The sequence below is a fragment of the Rhincodon typus genome, chromosome 35 (assembly GCF_021869965.1).
Source record: "Rhincodon typus isolate 14 chromosome 35, sRhiTyp1.1, whole genome shotgun sequence".
NCBI classification, from domain to species: Eukaryota; Metazoa; Chordata; class Chondrichthyes; order Orectolobiformes; family Rhincodontidae; genus Rhincodon; species Rhincodon typus.
Genome location: NC_063366.1, coordinates 7,055,946 through 7,069,047, shown reverse-complemented (window position 1 = coordinate 7,069,047; position 13,102 = coordinate 7,055,946). Strand labels below are relative to the sequence as shown.

Sequence of the window (13,102 nt, the reverse complement as noted above, 5' to 3'; positions counted from 1 at the left end):
TCCTATAGCACAAAGGGAAATTGAGGAGCAAATATGGGGAGATATCTCTGATTATGTAAGAATAATAATGTTGTGATAGTCGGTGATTTAACTTTCCAAACGTTGATCGGAGCAACCACAGTGTTAGAGGTTTGGATGGTGCAGAATTGTACCTATCTTCCTTCTATCTTATTTTTAACTTTTTTAACTTATTCTTGTTTTGTATCCAAGATTTGTACCTCCGGTACTTGTACCGAAGATGGCACCATTCCTCTACTGGAGTACACGTGACAGTAAAGGATATCCTATTTGTTAAATATGTTCAAAGAAATTTTTCTTTATCAATATGTGAATGTTCCTACTATAGAAGGAGCAAAACCTGACCTTTTCTTCTGTAATAAGACAGGGCAAGTGACTGGAGTGATAGGGGAACACTTTGAGTCTAGTAATTATAATTCTATTTATTTTTTAAAATAGTTTTGGAAAAGGATGAGCTTTCAATGAAAATCCATTTTTTTTTTTAATTCGAGTAGGGCAAATTGTAATGGAATGAGACAAGAGCTTTGAAAAGTTGTTTGGAGTTGACTGTTTGCAGGGAAAGGGATATTTTGATAAGTGAGAGGCTTTCAAAAGTGTGACTACGAGTGTTCAGAATCATTGTTCCTGTTGGAGTGAAATGTAAGGCTGGTATGATTAGAGAACAAGGATTAACAAAGGTGTTGAGGTTCTAGTCAAGAATAAAAATGAATCACATATGTATAGACAACTGGCTTCTAATGAAGCTCTTGAGTATAAAGAGGCGTATAAAGGTGTATTCTCAAGAGGGAGATCAGGAAGGCAAATAGAGGATATGAGTTAGCCTTGGCAAATAAAGTTAAGGATAATCCCAAGAGATTCTACAAGTTCATTAAGAACAAGGGAACAACTCGAGGGACAGTAGGGCCCCTTAAAGCTGAAAGAGGTCATCTTATGTTGAACCTCAGGAGATGGGAGAGGTACTGAGTGAACATTTTGCATCAATTTTTACTGTTGAGAAAAACAGAGGCCAGAATTCCGAGAAATAAACATTGATATTTGGAAAACAGTTCACATTACAGAAGAGGAAGTGCTGGAAGAAATACAAAAGTGCATAAATTTCTGGGACCTATCGAGTGTATCCCAGGACATTGTGGGAAGTTAAGGAGGAAATTATGGGGCCCCTTGCAGAAATATTTGTATCATCTATAACTATGGAAGAGGTGTTGGATGACTGAAGAGTGGCTAATGTTGTGCTTTTTTAAGAAGGGATGTAAGGAGAGGAATTAGACCTGTGAGTCTGACTTCGGTGGTGGATAAGTTGTTGGAAGTGATTCTGAAGTATAGGATTTATATGCATTTAGAGAGGCAAGGAATGACTAGGGATAGTCAGCATGGTTTTGTGCAAGGGAAATTGTAACTCACAAACTTAATTGAGTGAGATTTTCCTTTTGATGAAGTAACCAAGAAGAATGATGAGGGCACCGTGGTAGACATTGTTTACTTGGACTTTAATAAAGCCTTCGCCAAGGTTCTCTATGGTAGATTAATTAGTTAAGTTAGATCATATGGGATTCAGGGTGAGCTTGCCAATTGGATACAACATTCTCTTAATGGCAAGAGACAGACTGATGTTAAAGGGTAGTTTTTTGGACTGGAGACCTGTGACTAGCAGCGTTCCACAGGGATCGGTGCTCCGTCCACTTTTGTTTGTCATTTATGTAAATAATTTAGAAGGTGTGGTTACTACGTTTGCAGGTGACACCAAAATTGGTGGTGTAGTGGACAGTGAAGAAGGTTATCTTAGATTACAAAGAGATCTTGATCAATTGGGTCAATAGGCTCAAGAATGGCAGATGGAGTTTAATTTGGATAAATGCAAGATATTACGTTTTGGAAGAACAAACGGGAGCAGGATTTCTACAATTAAAATGGGGCCTTGGGTAGTGTTGTAGAATGGAGAGACCTAGGGATTCAGATACACAATTCTTTGTCTACCTGTGATGCAAAATTCAATCTGGTTAAGAAGGCATTTACCATGCTTGCCTTCATTGCTTAGACCTTCGAGTATAGGAATTGGGACGTCATGTTGAGGCTGTACAGGACATTGGTGAGGCCTCTTCTGGAGTACTGTGACCAGCCTGTTACAGGAAGGATATTACTAAACTGTAAAGGGCTCAGAAGAGATTACCAGGATGATGCTGGGAATGGTGAGTGGGTTTGAGTTATAAGGAGAAGCTGGATAGGCTGGGACTTTTTTCACTGGAGCGCAAGAGGTTGGCAATCACCTTCTATAGGGGATTATAAAATCATGAGGTGTACAGACACAGTGAATGGCAGGTGTATTTTTCTGTAGGGTGGATGATTTCAAGATTGGGGGCATATTTTCATGATGAGAAGAGAAAGCTTTAGAAGATATAAGGGGCATTTTTTTTTAACAAAGCGTAGTTTGTACGTGGAATGAACTTCCAGAAGAAGTTGGTGGTACAGTTAAAACATTTCAAAGACATTTGGATAAGTACATGATTAGGAAATGTTTAGAGGGATATGGACCAAGAGTTAGCAGGCAGGACTAATTTAGTTTGGGGATTATGGATGAAATGTGGTGGTTGAAATGAAGGGTCTGTTTTCATGCTCTACGACTGTATAAATACCAGGACCACCAAGTGTCTTCCATAATTCTGAGACTCTCAGCAACTGGAACTTATTGACAGGCATCAAAGGAACTGATAATTGAACCCATTGAATCTTCTAAATTTGCACCCATGTCTGACAGTGATGTGGCTGCTTTCTTCCCTTTATTTTCAAACCCATAATATCTCTGCAGAGTTCTTGTGCTCTCTGTGTTGATGTATGTTTGGGATTAAGGGAATATTATTTATCTTCACAGTACTGGAGTTGATAACCAGTTTTGCCACTTGTTTAAATAATTAAATTTTTATTAAACAAGCTGTTATTGAGCTTACTGAATAAACCTAGGGCAGTATTTAGTTGTAGATAACAAAAATAAAAATAAACAACCTTACAATTTTGGTAAAAATGAAACATTTACACTTTTTGAACAGCTTGTGAGGTGATGAGGTTAATTACCAGTGCACTCCTTATGTCTGAGTCATAACAAAGTTTGAGCCTCAGTGTAGGGATTGGATGCAGAGAGCATGAAATTGGACATTGAGTAATAGTAATTTGTAAAGTACAAAAGGACACATACTGGGTTTCTCTTACTAAAAAATTAAAATGTTCTTTGAAGTAGCTGAAAGTCTCTCTTTTTAAAGATGAATGGGGTATTCCTGACTGATTTACAAGATTTAGGTAATTGGCAAAGGAGTGAAAGGTGAGATTTCCTGCAAAAGCCAAGAAGTCAGAGATGATTGAAATATTACCACAGCATTTAGGAGGAATAGAAATGGGAGAAAGACCAGGTCCTGGTCCAAGGAAATGGTGGAAAGGTAAATGGAAATGCAAAGGTAAACGGAAATGAAAAGGCTTGAATTTTGACTTCAGACAGGAGGAAAAAGAAAAAGAGAGAGAGGCTTGTATTAGAATTGCAAAACCTCGAAAGAAATGAGAGGGACTGCCAATAACTGCTTCTATTGAAAAAGATTATTCTGATGAGAAAAAAATACATTGGCTATAACCCAAAACCCAGGAAGGGAAAGTTGTTGTTTTTTGTTTTTTTTTTAAATTTGTACAATTCCTATCAAAATTTCAGAAAAAGATGTGGAGGCATTCCTTATACTGTTTGGAAAAAGTACTCCAATGAAGTGGCTGGAGGTAAATTTGATTATGGACCTTGCAGAGCATATGGACAGATAGAGCTCATGAGACATATGCATCCTTCTGGGAAAGTTTTCGGTGGATTATGACACTTTTTTTTAAAAATGCTTATTCTTGGTGGATATAAGTTGCTGAAGCATACATGCAGAAGTTTTGAAACTTGAGGACACATATTGGGCAGACCCAAAATCAATTTGAAAGAGTAAATCCAAGCAATTTTCACTGGTCTATAGGAATCAAGAGCTGAAGCTCTCGGGGAAATTATTCACACAGATAAATTGAACAGTCCAGTACGTGGAATTTATGTTGCAACAGCTAAACAGGCAGTGAGCTAGCTGATAGTTGAGGTGATCCACAAATCTAGATCATTTTCCTGTTCTCCAATCAGCTGTGGTCAAATGGTGGAGCAGACTTGATGGGCTAAATGGTCTAATTCTACTTTTGAGTCTTATGGTCCCCCACTCCATAAAACCAAAAAGGATAAAAGGTAGGAGAGTAAAAGGAAGGCATGTAGCCAGCCAAAGAAGAGACAATTGGGAATGACCCAGCAATGTTTTCTCAAACTTTAATATGCTGGGGGTGGAATTGAGAATCAAAGGTCAAAGTGTTTCCATAGTGACATCTTCAATCAGAATGTTGAAATTTGTGTGCGTGTATTTTCAGGCCTTATTGAACTTCTTAGGAAAGTGTCCAAGAAATGAGCTTATAAAAGAACGTCCAGGTCAAATTATAACTTTAACTACAGTTACGAGATTGAATGAAAACATTGCAGAGAGTTCACGAGTGGTGAATGAAGTAGCTGAGAAACTTTTTTAAGTCGTCTTTATTGAGGCTCAATAAACTGATTCAGAGTCGAGCAATTTTGTGCAATCAGTCCATACTGAAGCTGAGGCCAAAGGAGATCTAGAGTTTTGTTGTTTTCAATATAGAATTCTGCTGAGAAGGTGGAAAAGTTCTCTGAGCCCAGAAGACGAACAGTAGATGGTTGTTCATCATATAGTGTTTCTGCCTAGGTATTGTTGAGACGTATTGTGAGTAGCACATGAAATTCCTGTTGCTGGACATTACAGTGATGTCACAGCCGAAATAACTCAGAATGAGTTTTTATCACCTGTGTATCAGATGCTGATGGCAATGAATTTGATGGTTCTAAAATGTTTTGACTGGTTGTGTTGTATCTTTTGTATTGTTAGTTCATTCAGTAAACCCTACTACATACAATTTAAAATGAATTATCAGGTTATGGTTGTTACTTATATTTTAAAATGGTGATCACTAATGGTGTGTACTTAGTGCATAAGCCTATTTTTTTAAAAAGGTTATTGTAGGCTTCAAAAGTTTATTTCTATCTCTTGACCTGCTGCATTTATTTCATACTCTACATTCAACACACTTGCTTTGTTCTCATTCTCTGATAATGGGTTATCCCCGGTCTAACTGACATTTATTTTGTCTCTGCAGATTTGCCAAGGGTGACTTAAACAACAGCTTGCAGTAAGTGTCTGAAGGTACAGCTCGTTTGAAGATTGTGTGTGAATGGGGAAGAAATGACAAGGATTTTCTGAGGTTTGACTTCATTAAGGAAAGCCAGCATAGATGAGTAAAACACAGATAATCACTGACCATTTCAATTCAATATTCTGATGAAAAAACAGATAAATTTCGTGAAGGGAAAAGAATGGAAAGAATTTTAAGAAATGCTTGAAAAAGTACTGCATAAAGGGCTGTTTAACAAAATTTAGACTTATGGAATAGGAAGGCCAGTGTCAGCTTGGATAGAAAATTATTTTCAGTTCAGAAAACATTTGACTCATTCTTAATGGTTATTTTTCAGACTTGAGGGTGATAGTGCTGCTCCTTAAGGCTCAGTAACTCCACCGTCACTTTTGGCGACCTATATAAATAACTTGAATATGGTAATGCAAGTTGAAATTTAAAAATTTGCCACCGATGCTAATTTTGGAGAAGTGATAAACGCAATAAGAATTATATGAACTAACTGCAATAGGGCATAGACTCGCTAATGGCTAGACAAGTGGCAAATGGAATGTAATGCAGAGAAGTCTGAGTTGACACAATTGGAAGAAGAGACAAAGAGAAAATGTAAATGTAATGGCATAATTCTGAGCACTATGCAGGGATAGCAGACTTGGAAACACATACATTTTGATTCTTGACGTTAGCATGCAAGACTGAGTGGTGAGCAAGGCATGTGGAAACTTGGTTGTCATAAATATAGATATTGCAGAGAATCTATGCTCACTAAATTTTTATAAAATGTGATTAGTTCACTTGATTGAAACATAAGATCCTGAGAGGTCTTGACAGGGTAGATGTAGAGCAAATGTTTCTTCTCCAGGGAGAATCTAGAAGTCGAGGTCTTCTGTAAAAAGAAAACTAGTGGTCACTCATTTAAAAACAGATTAGGCTCTTCTTTCCTTTTTGCGGATTATAAGCCTTTGGAACTCTCAGGTACTCATAATAGAATCCTTGAATTTGAAGTTGAGTCTGTGAATATTTTTAAGGCAGAGGTATGCAGGTAGGTAGATTCTCTCTCACTTAATGAGAGAGTGAAATGTTTTGATTGGTAGGCAGGAATATGAATTTGTGGTTGCAGTTGGATCAGTCACTATCTTATTGAGTGGCGGAGCAGCCACAATGGGCAGAGTGGTCTACCCCTGCTCCAATTCATATGCCACAACTGTAATATTGCTTCCAGATCACCATCCACAAAGGAACTCAGGGTCTTTGAGATTGCAGAGGAGATTTGCAAGAATGGTTCTAGGGATGAAAGACTTTATCAGCAAGTTTAAATTTGAGAAGGTGGGCTATTTCCTCTTTGGAACAGTGGAGACTGAGGGGAGCTTTAACAGAGGTGCACAAGATTATGATAGGATTATGTACGGTATAGAAGGACAAGGAGCTCATCACTGGTTAGTACAAGGAGCAGGGTAGTACAGTAGCTCAGTGGTTAGCACTGCCGCCTTGCAGCACTGGGGACCCAGATTCTATTCCAGCTTTGGATGTCTGTCTGTGTGGAGTTTGCATGTTCTCCCTGTGTCTGCGGAGGTTTTCTCTGGGTGCTCCTGTTTCCTCCCACAGTGGAAACACGTGCAGCTAGGTGCATGGTCCAGGAATGTGCACGCTAGGTTGATTAGCTATGGGAAATGCTGTGGTACGGGATAGGGAGGGAGGGAGGGAGGGTGGGCCTGGGTGGGATGCTATTCAGAAGGGTGTTGTGGATTCGATGGGCCAAATGGCCTGCTTCCACATAGAATCCCTCTATGCTTCTAGGTGGAAGGTGGGGCCGCAAGTTTATGATTTTGGCTACGAGAAAGAAGGGAATTGAGAAGACCCTTTTTTTTTGCACAGTGAGTGTAATAACTATCAACTCGCTCCTTACTGAAGAGATGGAAGCAGAAATAAGCAGCAATTTCCAATTAAAATTGGATATGCACTGGAAATAAATGGGATTGCAAGGTTATGAGGTTAAAGAATGGCAAGTGAAACTGACTGGATTGCTTCACAAAGAATCGACATAGAGTTGAGCTGACTGTCTTCTATCTGCTGTTGTTACGATTCAGCATGTACCAATCCCCATCTTTCATGTACTCCATGAGTGAGTGCCGTGGGTGCAAACGCTCCAATGGTTAATAATCTTCAGTGAAGAAGTTTCTCCTCAGCTCCGTTCTAACTGGATGAACTTGTACCCTAGTTCTCGACTCTGTAGCCAAGATGCAACTCATGTCATCTCTCAAATCTTCAGATTTGTTTACCTGTCAATGGGATTACCCTACATTCTTCTCAATTCCAGAGAATATCAGGCAGTTCTATTGAATACAATGGATGCAATGTCTATTTCCTCACTTCAATACCTGACTTCTCAAGCTTTGGAGTCACTGATTTGGGGCTGTACCGATTTGGGGCTGTACCAATTTGGACTGGCCCCTCCTTTTTTTTTTCTAGTCTGTATTCTCTTCATAATCATCATTTTTGAATCTGGTTAGTTAATGCTGGGAAGTGAATAAATCCTGGGCCCCATGGTTGATATTGAATACCTCACCGTTTTTTCTTTTTTTTTTCTCAGCTTCTGATGTCGCTGTTCTAGCTCCTTCATGACTCAGTAAGTGACGTGTTGATCTTCCAACCCATCTGCTACTCCATGGTTAGATCTCTGGTTTGATCATTACCTGGGATTGTGCTTCCATTGATTGAACAAGGGATTCCAGTTCCTGCAATTTGGGATCCTGATGTTTCAAACCAGACTTTGCTGCTGCTGCTCAATGCAAATGTTGCTTTGCAATGTGAACAGCTTCACAATTGGACATCTCTTCAGAGCTGATTTTTGCTCTCATAATTTCGAATCTTGAACAATGCATTTCCAAATACCGAGGTACAGCTTGCTTTGTTTCAGAGATACTTTTAAACAGACTTCACAACACTTTTTTAGTTGACCCCAAAATGCTCCAGAAAGACCATTTGTTCAGATACTCGAACCACGTGAGCTGACCAGACTATTCTCGCCCTAACTCGTGACAAGAACATCTGCAACTGGAAGCTCAGTTTTTTTTTGATTGGCTTTGACTTTGTGTCAGGGTTCTCTTTTTTAATCATCTGATCTTCATTCCTGCTCTGAGGAAGCTCAGTTGAATGTCATTTTAATTTTTAATATGACTCCAGTATGTTTGCATTTCACACATGTAAATTGATGGATAGAGATGGATGTGTACACACATGCAGAAAATGTTGGATAAATAAATGTACACACATGCTCACACTCACTAATGGACAGAGCAATGTATACTCTCAAGTATAGATATAATGATAGGTCAGTATATTTATAGATGTGCAACTGATTCATAGAGAAGCAACACCAAGGTAAATACAGTGTTACAGGGTTGTGATATTATAAACTTCAGAACTCAGTAGCTAGTTATGGATTGAAAGAATCAACAAAGATAAACTATTAAACACAGAAGGAAGCAGTAATAACTGTCTGGAATAAGTTCTTAAAGGATAAGGGCAAAGTTATACCGGAATTGAAAACAATTAGCCACTTATGGGAGTAGGTGGCGTTGAAGCTACATGAACAACACTGTTAACGACTGCTTGATAAATAGCTGTTTTATGCTGCAAGGGCAACTGTTAGTTATAGCACATCATGTACTGAAGGACAAAACTCTGTATAAGTATCCAATGCCAAAACCCTTCATTAGCAGCATTTTAGAAAGCAACACTGAGCTTGCTTCAAAACCTAGACATACCCAGAGACAGGCTGTGTTGGTTGGAATTGTAGCTAAATTCAACTGTCAATCAGTTAATAAACAAGTTGAGTTGTGAGGCTGAACTTGTTTATCTGAGGGGGTCTAATTTTGGTTGCTACATGTAATACAATTTTTAAATCATTGTTTCAGTATTTATTTGGGTGAATTCTTAAGTAGCTGAGCCTAAAGGTAACTTGTGCCAATTTTTCCACAATATTTGATGCCTCTGGATGGGCTTTGATAAGGGGTGACTTTAAGTTGCCCCGAAGTAGAACCTACCAGTCTTTTATTTTCAGAAATCCAGCCTGAGCCTGAGAAATAGGGCAACTGCCCCACATGAGAGCCAGGATTTGAGAGTGTGTGTAGAAGCAAGGATTTTTAGATTTAATCATAACATTTAAATTTTTGTGCTGTTGAATTTGGCATTGGAACTTAGCTTTGAAATCATGGCAGACAATAAATGTGAATGGGAGCTTGGTTAAGAAACACTTGAATAAGAAATTTCCGAAGTGGACAGAGTATTGAGAAGCTTGTGATATTTCAAGTCCCAGCAAACCAGGTTATCTGTTAGACTCGGTCAAGAAGTCTGTAAGAAAACGGCTGATGGGAATTTGACTTTTCGCACAAACTTAGCATGTGAAGTGTGTGTTACAGCAGAGCAATGCTGAGATAAGTGAGTTGAGATCAGAAAATGCAGAGCTCAAATAGAAACTTGATGCTGTCAGTAAAGAAAAGGCAGCTTTGCAGTTGCAAAACACACAAGTTAAAGGGACAGATTAAATTCCTAGAGATTCCTATTCCTATTGATTGGCAAAGCTTGGTTAAGCAATATCTGAATAAGAAATTGCTGAAGTGAACAGAATATTGGTAAGCTTGTGATGTTGCAAAACCTGGCACACTAGATCATTTCGAGTGAAATTTGCAATGAAGTTACAGCGCAGAACTTTTTCCTTACCAACACTCGAGACCCACATTCACCACATGTGTGCCCTGAAGTTATCTTTAGCAACAAAGCACCACGAGGCAAGATCCATGCCAAGAGCAAAAGTTGACTGCTTCGTTTGAATTGAGGCGACATCTGTTTCAAGTCAAACTAATTTGTAATTTAATTCTATAAGAGTTAAGTACATATTAAGTTAAAGTGAAATTAAATGGAATTAAAGTTGCTGTTAAGTTAGGTGAAGTAAGAAGAAATTATTGATACCTAAAGTGTTAAGTAGTTCTTTTGGTTTTTACAAAGCATTCAAAATTGTTTTACTTTCACAAATAAAGACTATGTGGACAATACCCACAGAAAAGCAACTTCTTAGGCTACAAAATGGCTTGGTCAAGTTCTATACATGTAGAACTGATTTGTTTCATTGAAACCAATAACTTAAGGTGAAAAGACTTCAGCGTCACTTATAAGAAAATATTTAAGAGGAATGCAAACGCTCTGGGTGCAAGGAGTAAAATACTGATATCTCAGAATCACAGAACTGTTACATCATAGAAGGGAGACTATTGAGTCTGTCATGTCAGCCCAGGACTTCAAAAGACCATGTCCTAATGCTATTCTCCCACCTTCCCTCTGTACACTTGCTCACTTTTCAGGTAATAATCCAGCTCCCATATCACTTGGACCCTCCCCCATACACGCAAGCAGTACATAGCAGAACTTAAAATTCTATAAAAAGAATGATTATTTTCAGAAAGAGAAACAAGATTCTTTAAAGATTACTAGTGGCCCCGTTCATGATATATTCAGACAAGAATGAAGGGACACTAAATAACTCCACAGACTGCAGTATCCCATCACAAAGTCACCCTTCATATACATATGGAGAGCCATTGACATGGATCTAGCTCCCTCAGAGCCAGCTCTCTGTGAACAGATTCTCTGACACTCAGTTAATATCTGTCAGCCAGGGCTCCATGATTGGATCAGATTAATAGCCCCAGTAAGAGAATCATATTCTGTGAGATCCACCTGGTTGACCTCATTGCAATCACTGCATCCTCCCCTTCTCTGGGGTGTTTTTGCACTGGGTCAGATTCCTCTAACTCTGCCTCCGATATGGATGGTGGGAATGCATATTAACTCACCTCTTGCAGCTGGAGCATCTCGTAAGAAATTCATTCTCCTCTTCAGATGACAAAGGCGTTGAGATGGTGACATCCACTGTGTCCAGTCAGATAACAGATATCTTCAATGCTTAATGGAGAGAAAGAACCCACGGGTTCTGGGACATTTGAAAAAGCAGTCAGAGAGCTGGGCACATTGTTCCTGCACCACTTGCGAGTTTGCAGCTTTCATGTGGTCGACATGCTTGTTCAGGACCGTCACACATACCTGAACTTTATGCATCCCTGGACCTGACTTCACATCGACCATGCCTCTTACCCATGCAGGGCCACTCCTGAGGTTCCCATACCAAATTTCGTCCCCTGAATAAACTGTTTCTGTCACTTAGTGGGATCTTGTGTCTGACATTGGCATTCCTGATGCCATTTCACCCTGCCCCCTCCACCCCAAAAAGGTTCAGGAACATCATATTTAACCGGGTGCAGAGTCTTCTCCCCATTAGCAACTCTGCTGGAGCTATCATTATAGTTGCATTAGCGCAGTCCTGTAATCAAATAGGAAACAGGGCAGTTTGATATCTAGTAAAGCAGTAGACTGTTTCTTTAAGTCTGCCTCAAAAGTTTGGACTCCTCTTTCTGCCAGACCATTGGATGATGGATGGTATGGGGCTTTCCTTATATGGCAAATACCATTCAATTTTAGGAAATGCTGAGGTTTCCTGCTGGTACATGACAGCCCGTTATCTTTGATCAATATTTCTGTTATTCTGTGTACTGCAAAATATGTGCGTAGTTTTTCTATCATCGCCCCCATGTTTGACGAATGAGCAATGTGCACTTCCAGCCATTTTGAGTGGACGTCCACATTGACTAAGAACAATGAGACAGTGAAATGACCAGCATAGTCGATGTGGAACCAAGTCCAGGGCTTATCCAGCCATTCTCATGAATGTGGGGAAGCTGCTGGCAGCAATTTTTGTCCTTGTTGACACTCTGGATACTGCCTCACTGACACAGCTATGTCTGCATCCAATCCTGGCCAGAAGTCATAAAGTCTCAACAATATCTTCATTTTGGAAATCCCTGGATAATCCTTGTGATGTTCAGACACAATCTGGCAGCAACCAATGCTCATGACAATCATTCTTGCTGTTTACAATTGTATACCATCCTCTATTATGATCTGGTCTCTCCGAGGTGCAGAGGTTTCAGTTCTGCTTGTGATGGCCCTTTGGATTCTCTCATCACCACCAGCTGTTTCAGTTTTGCCAGGAACAGATCTTTTTGTGTCCAAAGTCTCAAATTGTCCGCTGTGACTGGAAGTGTATCCAGAAAATTGAAAAACATTGCGGACTATTCCAGCGGAGGTAGCACTGGTGGTACTTCCGCTAGAGGGAGGTGGCTCAATGCATCCACATTTGCTACTTGGCCTCCCTGATGGTGTTCCAACTTTTAATTATATACATTCAGCATAAGAGCCCACAGCTGAATTCGGACTGAAGTTATAGGTGGCACAGCCTCTTTACGTAGATCTAGCAGGGTTTGTGGTCTGTTATTGTTAGAAATTTACAACCACAAAGGTATTAGTGGAACTTGCTGACTCATAATTTGACGACCAAACCTTTCTTCTCTATCTGAGTATATTTACGTTCTGCATCTATCCCGATGCTGTATGGAGAGGTATCACATGTCAATACTAAATCTTGCTTCGGATCACAGTGTGCCAACATCTTAGGGAATGATAGCTGTTTCTTCACTTCCCTGAAAGCTATGGCTTGGTTATGCGACAATTTCCAAGGCTATCTCTTTTTCAAGAGTTGAAGTGAAAGTGCCAAGATGGAGGCCAGGTTAAGTATGAAGTTTCCATAATAATTCACCAGCCCAAGGAAAGACCTAATCTCTGGTACTAAGATGGGAGCTGGGGCATCTTTGATCACCTGTATTTTTTTATTTTCCAATGGGTATAACCTGGTCTTGTTGACTCTGTAGCCTAAGGCACTTGG

General features: G+C 39.5%; 1 protein-coding gene across 3 annotated transcripts in view; it reads left to right on the top strand.

Moving 5' to 3' along the window:
• Positions 1–8,548, top strand: part of LOC109916317 (class I histocompatibility antigen, F10 alpha chain-like) — a 32,602-nt gene extending 24,054 nt beyond the window's left edge. For all 3 annotated transcript variants that reach the window (XM_048616899.1, XM_048616898.1, XM_048616900.1), the window contains exons 8-9: positions 5,233–5,279; positions 7,859–8,548. The gene's annotated coding sequence lies outside the window, so the exon portion shown is untranslated. The remainder of the gene's footprint in view (positions 1–5,232; positions 5,280–7,858) is intronic.
• Positions 8,549–13,102: the final 4,554 nt, after the last annotated feature.